We start from the raw sequence: 14641 nt of genomic DNA, 5'->3' as shown, positions 1-14641 counted from the left end.
AATATTGAAGATTTGAACGCCAGGACACCTTTCTCTGTACCTTTTGATCTTAAAGGTAAATGACACAAACATTGTGACACTAACCCATCATAGTCGACCAAAACTAGACTAAAACTAACAATAATTAACTAAATACCTATATAGTAATATGTAGTTTAGTCAGAAGACCAATATTTATTTTCACTGGCACATTTAAATCAGAAACACAAGTCACATAGGACTCCTGACCAGTGAATGGGGGGAGAGGCTGAACTTCAATTAAAAAAATCAATCCTATGTACCTTCTGTTCATGTTTGTGATGTGTGACAACTTTTCTGAAAGCATCTACGTAATGATATTTTAGCAAAAATGCCTGTTTTGCATATGACTGTGTAATAGACATGTGGATTATGTGACACAAATAACTTGAGATTTTTTTTTCCATACACATTTTTTTCACATAGTTTGACATTGTTTAGAATTGGTTATCATTGTCTTCTGCTATATCATAAACTTTTTTTCATCACAATTCTGCATGACACCATGACATTAAAAAGTTTTCTCAGCCATCACTTCAAACTAAATGAGATATGAAAGTGACATATTAACAATATCATTTTGGGGTAGAGAATTTCTTTAATGTCCTGCTTCTTCTTTGAGTTTTACATTTTTTTTGCATTTGAGAGACTTACTCTGTGTAAGAATTCCACTAAATTAGTCAATCAATTAAGTCAGTCATACTGTGCCAAACACACTACATTAGGACAAAATTGCTTTACGTGTGCTTCATTTGAGATCGAGAGCCTTAGATATTGTGGTGATGCAACGACACAAAATGTCAAAAAGAGTGCAGGCCTCAAAAGCACCAAAACCAGACCAGGACCTTCACTGGTCTAACTGGAAACTGGCATCACCAGAGAAAGCCAGACCCTAAACTCAAGAGATGGCCTTTAAGGCATACATAGGCCCAAAGTGGGAAATGGAATTCAGCATTAATTTTACCAATACATTTTCATTTAGTTTTAGTCTTTTGACTAAATTGCATTTTTATTTTAATCACATTTTAGTCATTTAATTTTTGTTAGTTTTACTCGACAAAAAATAAATTAATTTTGAATTGGTTTTAATTGAATAAAAGTAAAAGTAAATTAGTCTAACAGTCAAAATCAGATGGCTATCTTGTTTAATATATGAATATGCACAGAATATACTGTACTTCTAAACTATTATACTAAAATGTACACATGTAATGATTATTGAACATAAAGGTGTAGAAAGGATTTACTCCAAAAGCTCTTGGTCGGATAATGGCAGCTGTGGTCTGTCATCACAAATGTAATGAAAAACAAACACAAAGGAAAAGGTTTGGGGGTCCACCCAGTATATCGTTAAGTTTTGCTTAAGGTAAAGAGCTGGGTGATACTCCACCTAGCTCCAGGACTGACTGCAGAAGAAAGGTGGTATGCTTTTATAGCAATGAGGGAAAGGAAGAGGCGGGTCATCTGGTGGAAAAGTGGAAGTGAGGTCATCAGAGGGCGTGGTCTGAAGCCAGAAGAGGAAGAGGACTAGATCTTACTGCTCCTGTAAGGATGGCAGAGGAAGTGTTAGTACACCTGATTACCCCCTATACTTGTGTTTCAGCATTAGCAGGACCTCCCTGCTGCCTCCCATGCACACATGAGTAACACAGTTTTCTGGCCTTCAACATGCCTTAGTTATGCTGCTATAAGACTTTACCAAAAACAGCTGGACCAAGCAGCACACATTTAATTTCAGGGTGCACATTTTAAAATTATTCTCTGATATTTTTTGTCCAGCAACTGAAGAATACTTCTTAAAATAATACTAAAAATAAAAATTCAAACTTTTTATGTCTGTACTGTTAAATTAGTAAATTCCCAAATAATTTAGGATACTTACATTTAAACAAACCCTTAAACTGTTTTTGAAATAAAATCTTTTAAAATCTGGTTTGTCAGAAAATCCCTCAGTTAGGCTTACTATTGTAAGATTTATAGATTTAAAGATTGTAAGATTTAAAGATTTATTAATTTACATTGTTAATTTGTTTAGAAACTCACTAAAGAGTAACATTTAACAGATGAGTCATATATTTTACATAAATCCACTATTAAAAGTATCTATCTATCTATCTATCTATCTATCTATCTATCTATCTATCTATCTATCTATCTATCTATCTATCTATCTATCTATCTATCTATCTATCTATCTATCTATCTATCTATCTATCTATCTATCTATCTATCTATCTATCTATTTCAGAACTCTTGTAAAAGAGCCTTTGCTGTGCTGTTTCCAAAGCATCTCACATGAATGACCCGACTTTGTTATTGCTTAGCGTGTGTGCAAATCCACAGTTACAAAAGTTACCTGTAGTCAGTTAATTATAACTGAGAGACTGTATTATATTCACTAATGTACCATTCTAATATATGAGATCATATGTGTTCTTACTACATTCTTCACATTTTTGGGGATATTCTCATAAACACCAGTTGCCCTCAAAAACCAAATGAATAACACAAATTTAATGTTTGCAGATTCTTATTCAGGAATGAAGCAGTGTTGTTTTGCCGTACTGTACATGTACAGAACATATTGTATTAATTGGGAGATGCGCTTCAAGCACTAAAATACTAAAACCATTTTATGTTACGATTAACAAATGGAGCAGCTCATTTCATTGATGATGTAGGAATGCCAAATAGCCACTTTGTTTGAAACTTGCCTCAGTTTTTAATTGCTGTGGCTATTATCGTCACTGCCACTGTGACCGTATGTGTAAGCGGATGCATGCAAGGTGTTGAACCTGTGACCCTGAACTATATCCACCCGTTACAAAATGGATGGATGCGTGGATGACCATGTGTACATGTGCTCAGTAATATCAAAGAGCGAATGTGAAGCTTCTATGCCTTTATTGGGACTGTGTAGGACACTGTAATAAAAGCGATTAATCCCCCCGTCATTTCATCTGCATGACGCTACAAGCTGAACAGTAACAATTCAGATGCTGATTGAGCTCTCAAAGCTGCACAAATCTGTTTCTTAAGTAACTTATAAAGGGGTAAAACTGACAGTAACAAAATCCTATGTTTGTCTGTGTGTTGGGTTTTTGTTTTCATTAATAAGCACATTTTCCCAAATTGCAGGCTGAAGTTCTCAAACACACAACATTGCCAGACATGACTTCTGCTGTTTCCATTTTGATGTATTGCTACAGTGCTGTATCATCACCATTGTAAGCCTTTTTCATATGTAGTTTTTACTCACATTTTTCTCACATATTACTGTGCCATCTAAAGTTATTTGTATATTTGCGATCATGCAAGAGTGTAGTACCAACCTTACTGACGATATGACATCCCAACCAGCAGCACACCTAAAATAAACTGACGCACTTGATGCATTAGCATTAGCAGAGAGAACAAGAGGCGGAGGTAATGGTATTGGCATCGGGGAAGTCACCACCTATAACGTTACATACCTAGGAGTTTGTTAAATGGTGTGACTCAAACCACCTACAACTGAACACCAGCAAAACCAAGGAGCTGGTGGTGGATTTTAGGAGGCCCAGGCCCCTCACAGACCCCGTGATCATCAGAGGTAACTGTGTGCAGATGGTGCAGACCTATAAATACCTGGGAGTGCAGCTGGATGATAAACTGGACTGGACTGCCAATACTGATGCTCTGTGCAAGAGAGGACAGAGCCGGCTATACTTCCTTAGAATGCTTCAACATCTGCAACAAGATGCTGCAGATGTTCTATCAGACGATTGTGGTGAGCGCCCTCTTCTGCGCAGTGTTGTACTGGGGAGGCAGCATAAAGAAGAGGGATGCCTCCCACCTGGACAAACTGGTGAGGAAGGCAAGCTCTATTGTAGGCACAGAGCTGGACAGTTTAACATCTGTGGCGGAGCGACGGGCACTGAGAAGGCTCCTGTCAATCATGGAGAATCCACTGCATCCACTAAACACTATCATCTCCAGACAGAGGAGCAGCTTCAGCGACAGACTGCTGTCACTGTCCTGCTCCACTGACAGACCGAGGAGATCGTTCCTCCCTCACACCATGCGACTCTTCAATTCCACCGGGGGGGGTAAACGGTAACATTATACAAAGTTATTGACTGTTATACTTACCTCGCACTCTCCACCTTGCGCTTTTTAACTTCCACTGCATTTTCATCACTCTTTAATTAATATTGTTTTTATCAGTATGCTGCTGCTGGAGTATGTGAATTTCCTCTTGGGGATTAATATCTATCTATCTATCTATCTATCTATCTATCTATCTATCTATCTATCTATCTATCTATCTATCTATCTATCTATCTATCTATCTATCTATCTATCTATCTATCTATCTATCTATCTATCTATCTATCTATCTATCTATCTATCTATGAGTCTCAGGATGTTGGTCCTCTAGAAGCTTCTTCAGGTTTCTGCTGTTCTTTCCTGTAACCTTCATTCCACATGGCTTACACAGGGTTTTATTTTAGTCAGCGTTGTGAGTAAAGTTAGTTCATAGGTCTGGCCACTATTTTCGCCTGAGAATCATGTTAGTGGAGCAGAATGAAGCAGGATTCTGGCTGACGTGATGATTTTAGCTGATGGCTCCCAAACGTGCATAAAATGTTTTCGAATTGCACCACTGCATTTATTCTTGTTATTTGTTGGTGTTGGTTACCTGTGTTGTTCAGAATTGATTTTAAAATACTATTAATGATTTATAAGCCTTAAATAATCTTGCTCTGTCCTATATTTTGGGATGCCTGTACCCCTACACTCCAAGTGGTAATCTTAGATCTTCAAATGGAGGTCTTCTTATAATTCCAAGAGCCGAACTTAAAAGAAGTGGTGAGGTGGCCTTTTGCTGTTATGCACCTAAAATCTGGAATGCTTTACCGATTGATGTTTGCCAGGCTAAAACTGCAGAACAATTTAAAAAGCTGCTAAAAACTCATTATTTTAGTTTGACTTTTTCATAGCTACATTTCAGTTGTATTCCTAACAGACTATATGGGTATAGAATTATCATATTCTTCAGGGATCTGCATCTCTTCTAATCCCCACTATTATCTGCTGTCTTTTCTAGTTCTTCTGTGGTGGGGATCTGCACCACCACCACCACCTGATCAAGGCACCATGCAGCCCCCTGAGATAATGGAATGAATGCAGGTGTGTCATCTGTCCATAAGACCAGTTTCATCAAATACTATCATGTGTAGCATGAAAATTAAGAGGTTTGATTTAGGAAAATTTATGTTAGGTAGAGTGGAGGGTTGGGGGTGGCCTTGGAACCCCTGCAGATTTTTTTTTCCTCTGGCCTAACTGGAGTTTTTTTTTTTTTTTTCTGTTCTCCCAGCCATCTGACCTTACCTTGTTTTGTTGTTATTTATTTCTTTAATGATTTTGCTTAATCTTAATTGTTTTCTCTAACTAACTATCTTTTTGTCATTTTGTAAGGCACTTTGAGCTACATTTTTGTATGAAAATGTATTATATAAATAAATGTTGTTGTTGTAAAATAGCTTTCTCTAATGCTTCAACCACTCCTGGTTCAATAAGTTTCTGATATCCCTGTCACCCATTGCCAACAAGCCATAATATTTTCCAATATGTATATACAGTATTAGCTATGACAACCGTAAAGACAAAAATAGACATAACAATTCTAGAAAAATTCCAGAAAAGAGTGACTAGGCTGATTCCAGGACTGCAGTGGATGAGTAATGTGTAAGGATTAGAAGAGCTGTGCAATTTTAGTTTAAACAAAAGGACATTAAGAAGTGACATGATCAAAGTTTTTTAAATTATGAAAGGAATTTGAACTGTAGATCCAGTTAATACTTTAAGTTATGTTTTTCAGCATAAATTGAAGAGAGACACTTCTCGTCTCTCTGGTTTGCTTTCCAACCATGAAGATACCTCAGTCTAATGATGGTAGTGTTTCACCTCTACATTACTTTCTGTAATTCTTTTCTACTCTTCCAGGCACACTGATTTAAAACAAGGTAACAAGTAGTAATGGGAAGTTTAACTGAGGACTTCAACAGAAACAACATCGCTTTGTTTGTTATTATGCCCTAGCTGATGATATACGGATTGTCACCAGCCCTTCATCCCTTTTCTATGTCCAGTTTCTTTTCCTTCCACCTTAGATTCTGACTTAGCAAACAAAAATTGACTGTCATTTCAATATCAAATAATAATTATTAATTTCACTAATGTTTTTTAGGTGCATATGCCTCCCTCCCTGGGATAATTACCTTTTTTAGATTCATTGAAGTTATGCCACCTTTCAGAGGATTTAGCACTGAATATGGGCTCAGTGAATAAAGGCAAAGCCCCTGACATTGATAGCATAGCACCTGAGTTAATTTTGTTGTTGTGGTAACAGCTTTCTTTACCTCTCTTCCTAATGCTGAATACAGCCATTTCCTCTCATTACCTAAATCCTAGACTCAACAATGCAATCAACTCTCTCCTATCTAAATCAGGCCAATATCAATATCAGAATTCCAGGCCATTAATACATAATTCAGATGTCCCAAAGACTGCAATCTTTTATTTTTAAACTGATTCAAAGTGATTTAACTAGTCATATTTGCTCCTGTTTTGCCTCAGTTAATCTTATAAGACTTGTATAATTAGGGCAATTGAATATCCTCTGTTCTTGATGTTGCTATCTCAAACTTTCTTTGTGTCTTTGAAAATTTCAAATCCTCAATCCAGTCAAGGTCCAGAATTCCAATGTCTTTTCAGCTCTGGTTGGCCACTATGAAAATGAACATTAATCCTAGACTCAGCTTCCAAAGTTCCATGATTTCCCTACCTCCTTCTGTGTCTTATTGGTCAGAGGTTTGTTTTCTGCTGTCCTGTCCTATATGGAATGTCAGAAGAGCCGAACTCAAACAGTCTGTTATAATCAGGGTTAGGTGTGGTGCAGGAGTGTCACTTCCCCAGCTACAATTTTACCATTGGGTAAACTTAGACCTGGGTGAGCTCTTGAAGCCTTCCAGTTTGGTTTCCCTTGAATCTGCAATTTCATTCTCTTATGAATTAATTATAGTTATATGCACCAATTTCAATCTCAGAGCCTATGTACTTGACCTAGGAACCATTATAACATATGCTTTCCAAATCTGGTATAAAACGGGAAAGAAGTCAGGCAATGTATGCAAATTATTCATAATCGTGCATTGCTATTGGGTGGTTGTGAAAGCTTTCTGCCTACCTTGACGCAGCACAGTATCAGTGCATTGAGTGATTAGTTTGGTGATTCTGGCCTTACATCATTCCAAGTCTCACCTTGGCATTCCCTAGTCCACTTTTTTATACTATTTGCACATTGGTTCATTGCTAAGGGTGTCTCCCTTGAATCTCCTTTACCCTGTGATCATCTTTTTTCTCTTGCTAGCTCCTGTTCTCCTCCCAGAAAACCTGTCTCAGTTCTTCACTCCCTATGATGTAAAACCCGCTATAAACCCCTTTCAGGACCTCACACTGTCCTCCCTTCTTCGCTGGGATACTACTTTTAAAAACCACCAATTTATTCAATATACATTTGTGCACAAATTAACCCTAAGCTACTATATATTTAAAATAAGTGTCCATGCAGATGTCCTCTGTCTCTTCTGCTCACTTGATTTCCCACAGACATATATGTGTATTGTATTGTTTTAGTCCTCTTGTTTGGGTTTTCTGGTCTCTAATTTCTCTCTTCAATGATTCTTCTTCTTCTTTCAGCTACTCTCGTTAGGGGTGTAATGGGTATTGTGGAAGAGAGGTGAAAAAAGAGAGTGCAGGCAGGGTAGAATGGGTAGAGGAAAGTGTCAGTAGAGTAATTAGTGACAGACAGATATCAGCAAGAGTGAAAGGGAAGGACTACAGGACGGTAGCGAGACCAGCTATGTTATATGGGTTGGAGATGGTGGCACTGACCAGAAAGCAGGAGACAGAGCAGGAGGTGGCAGAGTTAAAGATGCTAAGATTTGCATTGGGTGTGACGAGGATGGACAGAATTAGAAACAAGTACATTAGAGGGTCAGCTCAAGTTGGACTGTTGGGAGACAAAGTCAGAGAGGCGAGATTGCGTTAGTTTGGACATGTGCAGAAGAGAGATGCTGGGTATATTGGGATGTTAACGATAGAGCTGCCAGGCAAGAGAAAAAGAAGAAGGCCTAAGAGAAGGTTTATGGATGTGGAGAAAGAGGACATGCAGGTGATGGGTGTAAAAGAACAAGATGCAGAGGACAGAAAGATATTACTATTCCCCTTGCCACAAATTCTTGAAATCCTAGACATTTCAGGCTTCACTTTCTTCACACACCAGTGCAAGTTTGTTGGATCAACAGCATCTGCTAAAACTTCTCCTTACTTCTAGATCAGAGTTTCTTAAACTATGGGTCCCATAGTTTGTGTTGTGGGTTGGTGCTTTTGGGTCACAAAGGGTTGTGAGTCCCCATTGTATTTAATTGGAATGGGTCGCATATGCTTTGTGAAGTGTGTAGTGGAGGGTTGCCATGGGTTGATTGATTAATCAGTCAACATTACTCCGATATGAGCCCACTGTTATGATGATTAATGGGGATTGTACAGGAGGACCTCCACCCCCCAAATCTGATGATCAATATGGTATAGGTCTCAAAGACACCAAGAAGGACAAGACTGGGCCACAAGAAAAAAAGTTTAAGAAACCATACTATAGATAAAAGACCCTCAGACCTGATTACACTGAAAAACTGGCTGTCTGCTTTTTTGTAATTTGATTTATTCTGAAGTCATCTGCATCACAAATTAACGGAGCGTCCAACAACTCCATTAAAATCTTAAAAACCTAAATCTTTGATGCAGTTGCTCCCATGGACAGGTGAGTGATGTGGTCAGTTGCTACAGTGCCAATGTGGTGCCTGGTGGTATGGAGCAGGACTTTATATGAAGAACGAGGAGTTTGAGGGGTGCTCTTTGGGTTAATTTCTGATTTACATTCACATGATTGGACCTTGTTCTGGTATGTTGATTTTCTTAAAAAATTGATCACAACAAAAATAATCCAACTCACACTAGTTAAATGTAAATTAAGAGTGAACCTTTCAAAGAAAATCCATTCATGAAAAGACAGTAAATTAAAAATGGACCAATTAGGATTTTCTGAAACTAACATACATTGGGTGGACAAACCCTTTAAAAAGAGGGTAGGAGCAAGTGTAGTGGAAACCCTTTCTGTATCTGTTCTAGCCTATTAAGCTTTTCAGTTATTTTGCCTTTTTGTTTAAATACTCTAAGTAGGACGAGCTCATCCTAGTATGCAGACCTGAAGTTAGCCTTCCACCTTGAAAGGAAGACATCATGTATTGTCTAGAACCAGGCCTGGATGGATACCCAGGTTATCCGGCTCTTTATCTCAGGCTAAGAGGTGAAAGATATGGCGGCAGTGGTGACCTTTAAGGCTCCCCCTGCAGTTCCATATTTCTGGTTCTTGTACCTGGTGTTGAGACTTTAACAGGTTTGGTTATCGTTTTGCAGACGATTGTCTCACAGGCCTGTGTTTAACACCCCTATCCCTGCTTAGATAGATAGATAGATAGATAGATAGATAGATAGATAGATAGATAGATAGATAGATAGATAGATAGATAGATAGATAGATAGATAGATAGATAGATAGATAGATAGATAGATAGATAGATAGATAGATAGATAGATACTTTATTAATCCCAAGGGGAAATTCACTTACTCCAGCAGCACCTTACTGATACAAAAAACAATATTAAATTAAAGATTGATAGTAATGCAGGTAAAAACAGACAATAACTTTGTATAATGTTAAATGTTAACGTTTACCCCCCCGGGTGGAATTGAAGAGTCGCATAGTTTGGGGGAGGAACGATCTCCTCAGTCTGTCAGTGGAGCAGGACAGTGACAGCAGTCTGTTGCTGAAGCTACTCCTCTGTCTAGAGATGACACTGTTTAGTGGATGCAGTGGATTCTCCATAATTGATAGGAGCCTGCTGAGCGCCCGACGCTCTGCCACAGATGTCAAACTGTCCAGCTCCATGCCAACAATAGAGCCTGCCTTCCTCACCAGTTTGTCCAGGCGTGAGGCGTCTTTCTTCTTAATGCTGCCTCCCCAGCACACCACTTCATAGAAGAGGGCGCTCGCCACAACCGTCTGATAGAATATCTGCAGCATCTTATTGCAGATGTTGAAGGACGCCAGCCTTCTAAGGAAGTATAACCGGCTCTGTCCTTTCTTACACAGAGCATCAGTATTGGCAGTCCAGTCTAATTTATCATCCAGCTGCACTCCCAGGTATTTATAGGTCTGCACCATCTGCACACAGTCACCTTTGATGATCACGGGGTCCATGAGGGGTCTGGGCCTCCTAAAATCCACCACCAGCTCCTTGGTTTTGCTGGTGTTCAGGTGTAGGTGGTTTGAGTCACACCATTTAACAAAGTCATTGATTAGGTCCCTATACTCCTCCTCCTGCCCACTCCTGATGCAGCCCACGATAGCACTGTCGTCAGCGAACTTTTGCATGTGGCAGGACTCCGAGTTGTGTTGGAAGTCCGATGTATATAGGCTGAACAGGATCGGAGAAAGTACAGTCCCCTGCGGCGCTCCTGTGTTGCTGACCACAATGTCAGACGTGCAGTTCCCAAGACGCACATACTGAGGTCTATCTTTAAGATAGTCCACGATCCATGCCACCAGGTATGAATCTACTCCCATCTCTGTCAGCTTGTCCCTAAGGAGCAGAGGTTGGATTGTGTTGAAGGCGCTAGAGAAGTCTAGAATCATAATTCTTACAGCACCACTGCTTCTGTCCAAGTGAGAGAGGGATCGATGTAGCATATAGATGATGGCATCCTCCGCTCCCACCTTTTCCTGATATGCAAACTGCAGAGGGTCGAGGGCATGTTGAACCTGTGGCCTCAGGTGGTGAAGCAGCAGCCTCTCCATGGTCTTCATCACATGTGATGTCAGAGCAACAGGCCGGAAGTCATTCAGCTCACTAGGATGTGATACCTTTGGGACTGGGGTGATGCAAGATGTTTTCCAAAGCCTCGGGACTCTCCCTTGTTCCAGGCTCAGGTTGAAGATGCGCTGTAGAGGACCCCCCAGCTCCGATGCACAGACCTTCAGCAGTCGTGGCGATACTCCATCTGGACCCGCTGCTTTGCTGGCACGAAGTCTCCTCAGCTCTCTGCTCACTTGCGCTGTTGTAATTATGGGTGGGGATGTCTCTCCTATGACATGGTATGAGCAGAAGGTTGTGTGGAGGGTGCAGTACTCCAAGGTGAGAGTGGGTTAGGGTGGTCAAACCTGTTAAAGAAGTTGTTCATTTGGTTTGCTCTCTTTACGTCTCTCTCGATGGTGGTACCCCGCTTCGAGCTGCAGCCATCTTCATCCCATCCCACTTCCTTCATGCTGTTATTCTGCAACTTCTGCTCCAGCTTTCTCCTGTACTGCTCCTTCGCCGCCCTGAGCTGGACTCCTGGAGTTCCTTCTGCACGCGCTTGAGCTCATGCTGATCACCGTCTTTAAAAGCCCTTTTCTTCTGATTCAAAAGGCCCTTGATGTCACTTGTAATCCATGGCTTGTTGTTAGCATAGCAGCGTACTGTTCTTACTGGAACTACAATGTCCATACAGAAGTTGATGTAGTCAGTAGTGCAGTCATCAACTTCCTCAATGTTCTCACTATGTGATTCCTGCAGGATATCCCAGTCTGTAGTTCCAAAACATTCTCTCAGAGCATTCTCAGCCTCCGGGGTCCACTTCCTGAATGATCATGTGGTTACAGGTAGGACCCTCACTTTTGGTTTGTAGTGAGGCTGAAGCAGAACCAGGTTATGATCTGCTTTCCCAAGCGCAGGCAGCGGGGTGGCGCTGTATGCGTCTTTAACGTTTGCATACAGTAAGTCAATAGTCTTATTTCCCCGGGTGTTACAGTCCACATACTGAGAGAAGGCTGGTAATGTTTTGTCCAGCTTCACATGGTTAAAGTCTCCAGCGATTAGCACAAGCGCCTCAGGGTGCTGCATTTGTAACTTAGCAACAGCAGAATGGATGATGTCACTCGCTGTCTCCACGTCCACCTGAGGAGGGATATAAACAATAACAACAATGACGTGTCCAAACTCTCTGGGCAAGTAATAGGGACGCAAACTTACGGCAAACAGTTCGATGTCCCTGCAGCAAGTGGAGACTTTGACGTTAACGTTAATGTCACTAAGGTGACACCCTTCCTTAAACTTATGAGAACAGAAAGATATAATACTATAATACAAAACTAAAGCTAAACCAAATTAAAATTAAATGCATTTAGTGTATTTATTAAAGCATAAGAATAAAATGCGAAATTAGAAGACTAAATGCCTGTATAATAGATGATATTCTTACAATTTAACAGCAATTATACAGATTTATTCCTTCCTCTTTGTCTTCAAGATGATTCTGCTTTATTACAAATCTCAATTCTGTTTATATTAGAAATATTATGTGTCCTGGTGACCAGATCTCCCCATTCATTGGTTCATTTTTGTCCCACGCTGGATTTTATCTTTTCCAGTGGTGTACCACTTCCCAGTTCAAAAAATCAGCTTCCTGTATTACATTTGTCAGAGGCGTAAAGATGAAAAGGACAGTTCAAAAGTTCAGTTCCCTGTGCCTTACCTCACAAGGAGGAGTGCTCTTTAAATGACACAGAAACCCTCATGTTCAGAAAATTACTCCATTTTTAAATTTCCCTAATTGATAGTTATATCATTACTAGCCAATCTTAGAATTTGCTTATCTGAGTCTCTCTGGCCCATCTCTGGCTTGATCTGATTTTTAGGCCGAGTTTTCACTAATGGGCCAGGGTGGTGGTCTAGATTTATGACAGTATCTCTCCTTGTAACCTAATACAGAATGATCTAATGTCACTTACTGTATATGGATCTATTCATATTTGATTAGCATGTTATCAACTATATGCCAAAGATGCTTTTGTATATTCATATGCTATAAAGGCTTTGTCTACCAATGAATTGTTAGCGCATGCTGTGATTACAGATTGCTGGTGTCTCCAAAGGTGACCATGTTAAAAAAATGTATTTTGTTTATATATCACTGAAGTCTAAAGAACCTTTTACTCTGTAAATGCTGCTGCATACCAAGGATAAAGATTTTTCACCCACATAGGAAATAAAAACAACAGCCTGGTGAAGCCCTCTGACATAAGGTTCAAAGGAGGTCATGCAGGAAGGGTCCAAAACAAATAGTGCTCTGTGCAGGACTGAAACTTTCACTAAAAAATATACTCCCACTTAACACCTCAAACTGTTCTGCTACTTTTCCCATGTCAATCCCCCTTGCTCACCAGTTCAATTATTTGAGCAATGACACTGACAGATACTCCTCTATTCATGACTCTGTATATGCATTTCCCTTGTATGCTGCTTCATATTTTAGCATTTTATATTTTATCTTCTTATATTCTTTGGAATTCTGTGTTATCCTTGCATGATGCACCAAAACTATCAGGACAATATCTAAATACATATTAGTGCACCTGGTCTCTAAAGTGAATTGTGATTCTAATTCTGATGGCATTTCAAACTTAAACTTTCATTGTATCTTTGTTAACATCAAAGGCACTACACAAAACCGTGTGACTGTTGACCTGAGGAGAGGGGTAATATATTTTCAGATGGTGAACTTTGACCTGCTAATGAAAAAGGAAAGTGTAGTAGATAACGTGTGCAGATAACCCGGTGCACCAATTGAATGGCTTTAGTTTAAAGATCTGTGAAAAAGCATTAGCTGTGTCATGCTCATGTAGCACTCATCCTATAAATGGCCCATCTGAATTTTAAATCATGAAACACATCAATAGGTTCTGCCGGAAGGTGGGAGTTGAAGCTACTTCTGACAGGGGACTCTGCCAGATGTTCCCAGCAGACCCTCACAACACGTTTGGGCCTACCAGGCCTGACCGGCATCCTCCCCCACCATTGAAGCCTACTCACCCCCAGGTGGTGATCAGTTGACAGCTCCGCCCCTCTCTTCACCGGAGTGTCCAAGACATGGGGCTGCAGGTCTGATGACACAACCACAAAGTCGATCATCGAACTGAGGCCTAGGGTGTCCTGGTGCCAAGTGCACATATGAACACCCCTATGCTTGAACATGGTGTTCGTTATGGACAATCTGTGACGAGCACAGAAATCCAATAACAAAACACCGCTCGGGTTCAAATCGGGGGGGCCATTCCTCCCAATCACGCCCTTTCAGGTCTCACTGTCATTGCCCACATGAGTATTGAAGTCTTCTAGCAGAACGAGGGAGTCCCCAGAAGGTATGCCCTCTAGCACCCCCTCCAGGGACTCCAAAAAGGGTGGGTACTCCAAACTGCTGTTCAGCGCATACGCACAACCAACAGTTAGGACCCGTCCCCCCACCCGAAGGCGGAGGGAGGCTACCCTCTCATCCACCGGGGCAAACCCCAATGAACAGGCTCCAAGTCGGGGGGCAATAAGTATGCCCACACCCACTCTGCGTAGAGTGGTAGAGAGTCCAGCCCCTCTCAAGGAGATTGGTTCCAGAGTCCAAGCTGTGCGTCGAGGTGAGCCCGAC

Source organism: Erpetoichthys calabaricus, chromosome 1 (assembly GCF_900747795.2).
Source record: "Erpetoichthys calabaricus chromosome 1, fErpCal1.3, whole genome shotgun sequence".
Classification (NCBI taxonomy): domain Eukaryota; kingdom Metazoa; phylum Chordata; class Cladistia; order Polypteriformes; family Polypteridae; genus Erpetoichthys; species Erpetoichthys calabaricus.
The sequence above is the reverse complement of the archived record's forward strand: the minus strand, read 5'-3'. Positions refer to the sequence as shown.